Genomic DNA, 9349 nt, shown 5'->3' with positions numbered 1-9349 from the left:
TGTTTTACCTTTTTTCTGCCGGCGTCGACCTTTGGCGTGGAGCGCGACAGAGAAAAGCACCCAGAGTCCCCAGGAGCGAGTCCTGCAGCAAGATGCCGCCGTCCCCTTGTCAACCCAGCCTGCGCGGCCTCCCGGGTTCCTGGAGGTGCGGCGCCCTCTAGAGGCCGCGCGATTACACGGCGGGGGACGCGGTCGGCTACAGGAGCGTGAGACTGGGAGATGCAGGACCAAGAGGGACAAAGAGGTAAGGTCACAGGGATATACAGATTTTTTAATTTAAAGAAAGAAAACGAAAAACCCTCACACATTCATACCGACACCGAGCTAATGAAGCCGAAGTGTCAAGGCACCTCATTTGCCGAAGACCCTTGGCGGGGCCCCAGAAATGTATTCACAGGATCATATGTGTCTGTACAATTTGCAGAAGTGAACTATTTAACTGTAATTGGTTAAGATCAATCTCTTCCTACTCTGACTCTGCCACACTTCCCCTCTGGATCTGTAGCATGGGAAAGGTGAGGGCCTTTGGGAGCTGGCTAAGGAGTACTTGAGTTGAGTATGCGTTGACTGTGACTTTAATGAGATCTGTTTACATATATAGTTATTACTGGACATCCTGGGGTAGGAATGACTTCCAGGAATAATCCAACTGCCCATCTGGCATCATGACACTACAGCAGCTGGGATGTGGGAGGAGGAGGAAAAACAAAATTTGAAATATATAGAGCCAGAAGCTAGTCTGTGGAACATTCTACCAACCACTAAATACCTAAACCTGTGAGCAGATAAAAACGAAAGTTTTTCCTGTCAAGAATACCAATAATGCAGTGAATATAATTGCAAATTTCCTATAAAATGAAATTACTTTTCAAATATGTTCATATGTAACCAACGGAAACGATTATGGCATCGTGAAGTCAATGGTAACAATTTTTTTTTTTTGAAGAGAGATAATATATGGGTTCTTGCATTGTTTAATCTACATAATGAAAAGAAGTGAAGGATATGAACACACTCTTGCTGATTTAACCAAAATACTAACATTGACAAAGATAACATAAATCTCATAATAAACCTCTACAAGACATTGAAGTAAAGTTGGCTGATGAGTATTGTCAATTCAGAGTATTTAAGATTGATCCCTAAATATGAAACCTTGATATGCCCTGAAAATGTACAGCTTTTGTAAGAAAGAAATTTGAGAGGTTTCCCCAAATTTGACAGCAGTCCTAAAAACATATACAGCATTACTAATAGCAAATTATGAGACTGAAAATTTTCTAAATTATCAACGAAAACCAAATTTCCATCAACCATGCTAGTAGAAAAACAATGAATTATCTTTCTACCCTATTGCCAGAAAACAATGTTACAAAATTGTTGTCATGTGAAAAGGCGATCAAAGAGTCTGCAGACAGGAATCGTAAGGGGAAGAAAGTGTCATAGGGTTTTCGCAGGCAGTTAACAAAATCTTATGTCAGTTTTCTGAATCGTGTGAGATTTGAGGTATTTCTCAACTTTTAAAATGTTATGTATTGTATTTTCTTTCTGATCCTAAATAACATTTCTTTCCTACCTATTTCTACCTTCATAATGTTCTGTTCTTTTTTAAGCTCCTCCCAAAGTCATATAATCTTCAAAAAACCCACAAAACCTAAATTGACCTCCCCCCACACACGTACACATACCCCATGCACACTTACTCATCTTATATGAGAACCAAGAAGAACTCAGGCTTCTCGAGTTAAAAGAGGCACAAGACCCCTTCTCCAGAGACATTTGTGTGCTTTGGGGTAGCTCTTTTTATCAGTAAAAAGTGCTGGTGAGCGTAAGTCCAACATCAGACTTCTACTCCAGAAAATTCATAGACTCACAAAATTACCAAAGATTTATTAAAAGGTAGAGACAATGATAATTATTTTTACTAATTAAGCTAACTTTCCAAATAAGCTAATTTTCCTGTTGGTTCCTCAGTGCCTTCCATTCCTTTAGTGTCATCCCCAAAGAAATTGCAGAGGATAGCTTTGGGCCATTCTGTCACCATTGCCTCAGACAGAAGGGGTGATTTTTCTTTCTCCTTAGTCTCTTGGGTATTTTAAGACTGTCATCTGTTATGCAAAACAAAACAAAACAAAAAACAAACTTTCACTTTTTAACTTAATATTTCATGAAGCTAAACTTCTTTTATTTTGTCGTATTGACATTTGTAGACAGAGGTGTTTTTAAAGTCTGTTGCTAAGAGTTAAGCGGCTGTAATCTGCACAGAGGTATCTTATATATGCAATGATATCCTAGTTGGTAGAGAGCTTGTAGTCCCATGATGGTTTTTTCCTGTCAGAAGACGAAACATAAGAGGCATAAGGGTATGCCAGATGGTGAAATATAGGTTTACAGCACCAAAATAGTGTTGTTTTTTATTAAAAACTAGGCTAGTATTGAATGCCAGAAGGTGTGAAACCCAGCTCTGAGTAACAATCTCCACATTTAGCATTAATCTTGGACCATCTGAAGCTCCCACCAGGTGAAGCAGGGTGGACCCACCAGCATGACTGGGCGCATTGTTGCAGGGCTGCCCACCCAGAATCCTGAAGGCCCAAGGGAGAGCCGGTTGTCCTGCTTCTTGGAGGGTCAGCTTGGCTCCCCACACGTTTTCAGCTCCTTTCGGTAAATCCAAAGGAGAACAATTGCAAGATCATATGTTAAGTGTACGTTTAGTTTTTTAAGAAACTACCAAACAATTTTCCAGGATGGCCATGTTTTGCATTCCCACCAGCAATGAATGAGAGTTCCTGTTGTTCTACATCCTCTCCAGCCTTTTACATCTTGTCAAATCCAGAACTTTTTCATCATCTTGAATGGAAACTCTGTACCTACAATACAATAAGTACCCCTTTCCCCCTTCTCCAGCCCCTAGTAACCTCTATTCTATTTTCTGTCTCTATGAATTAGACTATTCTAGATACATCATGTAAGTGCAATTGTGGCCATTTTTGTAAACAATCTGTCACCCACTCTTAAGGACAGGTAGGTTTATGGGGCTCCAAATTCTTCATCATCATTCTGGATGCAGCCATCCTTCCCAGAGTCACATGTAATCTCCAAGATGCCTGGTCTCCTAGGGTGTGGTAGTGCAAGATCTTATTCTGCCTGAACCTCAGGCCCCTCTCTCTGTCCCTTTAGTGTTGGTTCTCTCATACTCTAGGGAGCAGATGGGTTGCCTCTGACATGTCCTGGCTGCCCGGGTCATGGTGGGGATCAAGAGCCCCACTAGCTGCCGAGACCCGCTGTATTTTCCACATCTACGTGCCATCTCCTTGAACTCACCTAGCAGACAGCAATGTGTCTGGGCCTCTACCATGTGGCTCCCTGGACACAAAGCTGTGGAGACCCTGAAGAGGAGACTACAGAGGCACCCCATTGCTTTTATTGACCTTCAAACCCACTATAATAATAGTATGACCCCTCCCCAGCCTAGGAGAGAGGAGAGGTAGAAAAGAAAGGGATATGGAAAAGAGAGAGAGAGGAAAAGCAGAATGAGGAGTGTGTATAGTAAAGAATTAACCTTGCCCAAAGAAAGGTCTGGCTTTTGCTTCTGGCTCCTGGGAGGTAATCTCTAAACACTTGGAATGTGTTGCCTGGTAAGAGTGCCTTTGTTTACCTGGGGGTAGGGACTTTAGATCACACAGTAGCAGCTCAGCCTCTGGAGGATTAAGGCAAAATTCATCATCTTCCAGCAAAAGAAGACTCTTCAGTACTATGACATTTCCGCTAAAAGTAACTACAACTTTGAAATGCCCTTCCTTTGGCTTATTCGAAAACTAATTGGAGACCCTAACTTGAAGTTTGTCACCATGCCTGCTCTTGCCCCACCAGAGGTTGTCATGGATCCAGCTTTGACAGTGCAATAAGAGGCTGAGAGAGCAGGGCCCCCACAAGTGCCCCGAAACACCACCTCCAAAGGTATCGGATGCCTTAATTCTTTTGTGGCTGACTCGCAATTTTATGGTGTCCAAGCCAACTGCAGGTTGACTGCTCTCATAATGCATGCACTCTCTGCAAATTAGACCTTCATCTTTATTTTCAAGTGCCTGGTAGGAAGATACATTTGGATTCAAAGTCCATTTGCATGTTGACAAGAAATGTCAACATTTCATCTGTCCATTAAAGGAAGAGCTACCAGATTCTTTAAATGTAATTTCAATTGTAATTTAAAACTGCACAATTTTAAATGGATAATAAGGAATGTCAGTTGCTTCCTTGTGCTAATAATGTACGGAGGAGGTAGGAGAATTAAAAATGTTAATCCAGTTACATTCAGAGACCGCAATATGCTGATCGGCCCTGCAGCCAGGCCCGGAGGACACCTGCAGAACAAAGGAAGATTTCTGCTGGGATTGCTAACAGCCCATTTCCCACCCCTGTGAAGGGGAAATAGAAACCAAAAGTTGTACCCGTGGCTAAAACCATGGGGAACCTATGGATTAAAGGCTGGGAACTGCCAGCAGACCTTTCACTCTATATATTTTTACCTTTTCACATTACAGACTCTTATCCTTCCCCTTTGTATGTCCATATCAAAGGAAATGGGTTAACAAAGCCTTTTAAACTATAACTCACAGAAACTAAATAATGATATATAAACTGCATCACTACCAGAGTTTTTCCTTGATAGTGATTATCAAGCATTTAAAGTGTTCGTCGTTATAAAGCCTAGATCAGGAATTGTGTGTGGCTGATGCAAGCATAAAACCTCATATAAAAAGTTCTGTTGATGAAAGCAAACTGGCAGATTGGTTAAAGGCCACCAATCCCTCCCATGCTAGTATTGCCCTTCACTCTGCTGCAGGACAGGGCAAATTTCCCTGAGTTGAGGGGGAGACCATGCCCCGCACTGAGAGAAGAGGGTCCTTTGGCGGAGAGTGTAGGAAGAATTCAACACACACGCCAAAGTTAGAGTCAAAAGGAAAGTTTATTAGAAAAGGGATAACGCTCCACAGACAGAGTGTGGTCTCCTCTGAGGCAGAGAGTGAGAGAGACAGAGAGAGACAAAGACAGAGTAAGGACACTGAGAGGGTCTCTGAGGGTTCAGGGAATTCAATTTATATATCATTATTTAGTTTCTGTGAGTTATAGTTTAAAAGACTTTGTTAACCCATTTCCTTTGATATGGACATACAAAGAGGAAGGATAAGAGTCTGTAATGTGAAAAGGTAAAAATATATAGAGTGAAAGGTCTGCTGGCAGTTCCCAGCCTTTAATCCATAGGTTCCCCACGGTTTTAACCCTAGGGAATGACTCTATTGGTTCCTGTTTCCCCTTCGCAGGTGGGGAATGGGTTGTTAGCAATCTCAGTAGAAAGCTTCCTTTGTTCTGCAGGTGTCCTCCTGACCTGGCTGCAGAGCTGATCAGCAAATTGCAGTCTCTGATTGTGGCTTGATTAACATTTTAATTCTCTTGTCTCCTCCCTACATTAATTCCTTCCATCCAGGGGTGGGTCTATTTCTCCACACACCCCCCTCCTCTGAGTCTGGGTTGGCCTTATGACCTGCTTTAACCAATAGAAGCGAGCAGAAAGCGAGCAGGCTCCCACAGGTCAGGAAGCTTGAGGCTTCTGCCTTGATTCTCTTGGAAGGTTCTGGTTGCCATATAAGGAAGTCCATCTAGCCTACTTGAATATGAGAAGCCATGAAAGAGAGGAGACCTGAGGCGTCCTAGTCCACAGCCAGACATGTGAGTGAGGCCATCTTGGGTCTTTCAGCCCAGCTGACCCTCCCTCTTGGGTGAATCCAGTCAAAACCTGCAGAGGAAGTGCCCAGTCAGCCATAATTACGACAAATCATAGACTATTGTTGTTTTGGGCCTCTACACTTTGGGGTGAGTTGTTACACAGTAAAGGCTAACTAAAACACAAGCTCAATTTATCATTAAAAAATAGAAGTATATAATAGGAAGGGGAAGTCGGTGGAGGTAGAGATGAAACAAAATTGGCCTGACCTTGATAACTGTTGAAGCTGAAAATTCATTATCTACTCATCTATTTTTATATATGTTTGAAATTTGTCATAGTAAAAAGCGAAAAATAAAAAGGAGGGCTGGGAAATTATCATTAGAAAAACATATACACAGTCATGCACCACTTAAAGAGAGGATACATTCTGAGAAGTGCATCTTTAGGCAATTTCATTGTGGGCACATCAGAGGGCATTTACATAAACCTAGATGGTACAGCCAAGTACTGTAATCGTATGTGCTATCCTTTTATACAACTGAAATTGCAGTGAGTTTATTTACACCGGCATCACCACAAACAGGTGACTAATGCCCTACGACATTAGGACAGCTACAACATCACTAGGCCATAGGAATTTTTCAGCTCCATTAAAATCTTATGGGACCACCATAGTATATGTGGTCTGTGGTTGACTAGAAAGCTGTTAAAAGGTGCATGACTACTTGAAATGTAACATCTTTTCTAATAGTTTATATATTTCATTTTCTTTACATAATCGCATAATACACAGAGTGAAATACATTTTTTCCCCACCGGGCCCCATTTGACTCTCAAAGTACACCCCTGAATGTCACAGAAATAGTATATAAATTTTCTGGGCGTGTTATGAGGTGAACGGGGATAAAGAGCCCGGCCTGATCACACATCCAGAAATCTCTCCAAAGGCAGCTCGCACCCCCACCAGGCGGAGCTGCAACGGGGCTGGGGCCTCGGGCCCCCACCTCTGCACCCGGGGATGGGAGGTCGGATGAGGAAGTCCAGCCTCCATCCAGCCGCAAGCTCTGGTGGCAACTTGTACTCAGGCTCGCTTGCCCGAAGGCGGGGGCTCCAGCCGCCGGGTTTAGGTGGGGGCGGGGTAGGGATGGGGGTTGGGAGGGGCCGGAACTGGGTGGCCAGCCTGAATTAGGAACCGCTCCCAACCATCCGAGGCCGGGCCAGAAGCGTCTCTTTGACCGATGGGAGCCATCTTTAGATCCCTGCCTCTATGCTTGCGAGGGGGCGGGTGGCAGGCGCGCGGCCTGGGGGCTCACGGTAGCCCCCGGGCTCCGAGCCTTCGGGGAGCCGGGAATCTCGGCTCCCTGGAGTCACACGCTCCGGAAGCCCCGGTACCCCAAGCACCGATTGGCTGTGAATCCTGCACTGCCGAATCCCAGCCGGCCCGCCTGCAGCCCCGAAGTGAAGGGGCTCAGAGTGGATGACCGGGTGGCGGTGGCCAGCGCGGTCCCCAGCCGAGTACCGGGTGGCCCGACAGGTGGGAGCGCGCGGCCTGGGCTCTGCGGTGAGCGCCACCGGGGCCGTCTAGAACCCGAGTTTCAGCCGCCTTGTTGATCCTGTCCCGCCTCCAGACGTTGGAAATGACTGATGCGAGTTCGACCCGGAAGCCAACCTCAGGAAGCCCTCTTTCCTTGCAAGGACTCCTGGAACCCGCTAGGCGGGGGCGGGGAGGTAGGAAGGGGAGAGGGAGAGAGGGAGGGAAGAGAGGGAGGAAGAGGAGAGAATTGCATTGGCCTGTCGCATCCGCAGCGGAACATGCTGACACCCTGAGTCCCGCCCCGCCCCGCCCCGGGTCCCAGCGCTCCGGGAGCACACAGAACACGCGGACGAGAACATAAACAAGGTTATTTTATTACTTCCTTTTCACTTTTTGCACACTCATCAATAAATAAACTGCAACGGAAAAAAAAAAAAAAAGAAAGCAAGCAGAATCCTAATATCCTGTCTGTGGCCCTTTAGTGTCTTAAGGACGAATTACGGCTGGTTAGCGGTGAAGAATCCCTCCAATGCCCCGCTCCAAATCAGCCTCTACAAGGCCTTAAATCAAACGGGAAAAGCACATACCAGCAGCAAGCACAGAAAGTGGGGCCGAGTCTACAGCCATGCCGCCCTGAACAAGCCCGATCAGGTCTGATCTCAGAAGCTAAGCAGGGTCGGGCCTGGTTAGTACTTGGATAGGAGACCACCTAGGAAGACAAGGTGCTGTAGGCGTGAAATAAATAAAATAGATAGATGATAGATAGATGATAGATAGATAGATACATAGAAAGTGGGGCTAAGTTTCCCCACCAGCTCACATATGTTCCTGCTCCTGGGGGACTACTGGCACATGTCACAGAACTAGGCCCAGCTGAAAGCCACCAACCCTACACACCTCCTAGTACCGCCTCTCCCCCTCATCTCCTTGCAGGAACGGGTTCCTTTGTACCGAGTCCTCGCCTCCACCCACTGAAGCCAGTTGTTGGGGCAGGAAACAAACACCTGGCTCAAGGTAATGGGCCATCAGAGTCCCCTTGCTCAGGAATTTAGGAATGGGATGGGGAAAGAGAAAACAGTGTCTATCCGTTCAGTGTAAATAGAGGAGCTATGAGAGGCTGAGGAGACAGGAGGAGGGAGGGGGAAAGAAGGAGGGCGGGAGGGTAGAAGAGCGTGAGAATAAGAGATGTTAGCATACAGAAGGGCAGGCCACAGGAATTCTGCCTCTGCTTGTGCTTCCTGCTGCCTTCCAGGCACTTCTGAGGCCCACTGCAGCATCCCGTCATCTTCTATAACAATAGTCCTTTCTTCTGGTTCACTAGGTACCTATGATTTACTACCTTCTGTGGTTTAGTGAGCTTGAAACTTCTGTTAATTGTACTCAATGGACTTCTAAATAATATGCCCTCAAATCAAAGCTTTCGTTCTCCTTTTACTGTTTTTGAAAATAGGTTTTATTTTTTAGAGTAGTTTCAGGTTCCTAGCAAAATTGAGAGGAAGGTCCAAAGATTTCCAATATACCCCTGCCCCCACACATGCACTGCCGCACCCATTATCAACCTGTTCCACTAGACTGGTACATTTATTACAGCTGATGAATCTACATTGACACATCATTATCACCCAGAGTCCATAGTTTACCTTAGGGTTCACTCTTGGTGGTGTGTACTTTCTATGGGTTTGGACAAATGTACGATACATATCCACCAATATAGTATCATACAGAGTAGTTTCACTGTCCTAAAAATTCTGTGTGCTCCACCTATTCATCCTTCCCTCTCCCCAGCCATCAACCACTGATCCTTTTACTGTCTCCATAATTTTGTCTTTTCCAGAATAGTTGGAATCATACAGTATGTATGATTTGTCCTTTTAGATTGGTTCTTTCACTTAGTAACTCATTTTACTTTCATGGTAAAAGTTTCCTGCTTATGTGTTCCCAATTTTTCTCTCCTTTAGTGTACACAATACATAATACCCTGTAATCGAAGAAAAAAAATTATTGCAGGCTTACAAATAAATTGGAATCAAATGTTTTTCCTTTGGGAAAAAGGAAGCTACGATTTACTGAATATTGGAAACTAGAAA

At 44.8% G+C, this 9349-nt stretch overlaps 1 long non-coding RNA gene and 1 pseudogene across 1 annotated transcript; both read left to right on the top strand.

Moving 5' to 3' along the window:
* Positions 1-6673: 6673 nt before the first annotated feature.
* LOC112484910 lies at positions 6674-7739 on the top strand. The gene is made up of 2 exons (XR_003048297.1): positions 6674-7456; positions 7535-7739. It is a non-coding gene; the product is annotated as an uncharacterized LOC112484910 (long non-coding RNA).
* Positions 7740-7877: 138 nt separating this feature from the next.
* LOC112484924 lies at positions 7878-7996 on the top strand (annotated as a pseudogene).
* The last annotated feature ends 1353 nt before the right edge of the window (positions 7997-9349 follow it).

Source organism: Pteropus alecto, unplaced genomic scaffold (assembly GCF_000325575.1).
Source record: "Pteropus alecto unplaced genomic scaffold, ASM32557v1 scaffold28, whole genome shotgun sequence".
Lineage (NCBI taxonomy): Eukaryota > Metazoa > Chordata > Mammalia > Chiroptera > Pteropodidae > Pteropus > Pteropus alecto.
Note: the sequence above shows the minus strand (reverse complement) of the source record. Positions and strands in the feature narration are given on the sequence as shown.